The 858-nt window shown below is 42.0% G+C and overlaps 1 long non-coding RNA gene across 1 annotated transcript in view; it reads left to right on the top strand.

The window, feature by feature from the left end:
* Positions 1 to 26, top strand: part of LOC307271070 — a 3877-nt gene extending 3851 nt beyond the window's left edge. The window contains exon 3 of the long non-coding RNA XR_013845586.1: positions 1 to 26. This exon is cut by the window's left edge and continues 195 nt beyond it. This is a non-coding gene — a long non-coding RNA (uncharacterized lncRNA).
* The last annotated feature ends 832 nt before the right edge of the window (positions 27 to 858 follow it).

Here is an 858-nt window from a genome sequence, read left to right as displayed (position 1 = left end):
TTTCATCTAAAGGAAATGTGAATTCCTGCAAACTGTATATTTCTGATCATACAAACATGACACGGGGCTGTAACCACTACACTATTTAAAGTCTCTACGAGGAACTTTTAAATATTTCTGAAACAGTCTCATTTCTCCTCTGATGATCATAAATTACATGTAACAGCAAACCAGACCATCAGTGTAAAGAATGCTATTTTTTATATAGTTTTTCTTAATGCCTTTATCATGGGTATACGCTCACCCAGGAACAACAGCTGGCGTGGTACAAACACTACTGCTTTTGGTCCAAAAGGGGGCGCTAGAATTAACACACACTGAAAGTTCCTCGGAGCAGCTTTTAATAGTATTACTTGTTTTTAAATGAATTCCATTCTAACAGTATCTCTCTGTGTTTCCTCTGCTCACCACTAGAGGGAGCTCTAGTCTAACGAGCCAATCAGAACGCTCGGTTCCTGTGACACACAACTACCTCAGAGTCAAACTTTATTTATAAAGCACATTAATACAACCTCAGTCAGTGAATATCTCCTCATGATCCACTACCTGTCTGTACTGTGTGTGGGCTGAAAAACCCAGGGTTAATACACAGCCTAGGCTCTGTAAACAGGGTTAATACACAGCCTAGGCTCTGTAAACAGGGTTAATACACAGCCTAGGCTCTGTAAACGGGCATGTTCCTAGCTGCCATGGATCCTTTGTTTACATGCCAGTTTACAGAGCCTAGGCTGTGTGTTAACCTTGGGTTTCTTTACAGAGCCTGGGCTGTGTATTAACCCCGTTTACAGAGCCTAGGCTGTGTATTAACCCTGTTTACAGAGCCTAGGCTGTGTATTAACCCTGTTTACAGAGCCCGGG

This window comes from Ammodytes marinus (assembly GCF_949987685.1).
Source record: "Ammodytes marinus genome assembly, contig: scaffold_54, whole genome shotgun sequence".
Lineage (NCBI taxonomy): Eukaryota > Metazoa > Chordata > Actinopteri > Uranoscopiformes > Ammodytidae > Ammodytes > Ammodytes marinus.
Note: the sequence above shows the minus strand (reverse complement) of the source record. Positions and strands in the feature narration are given on the sequence as shown.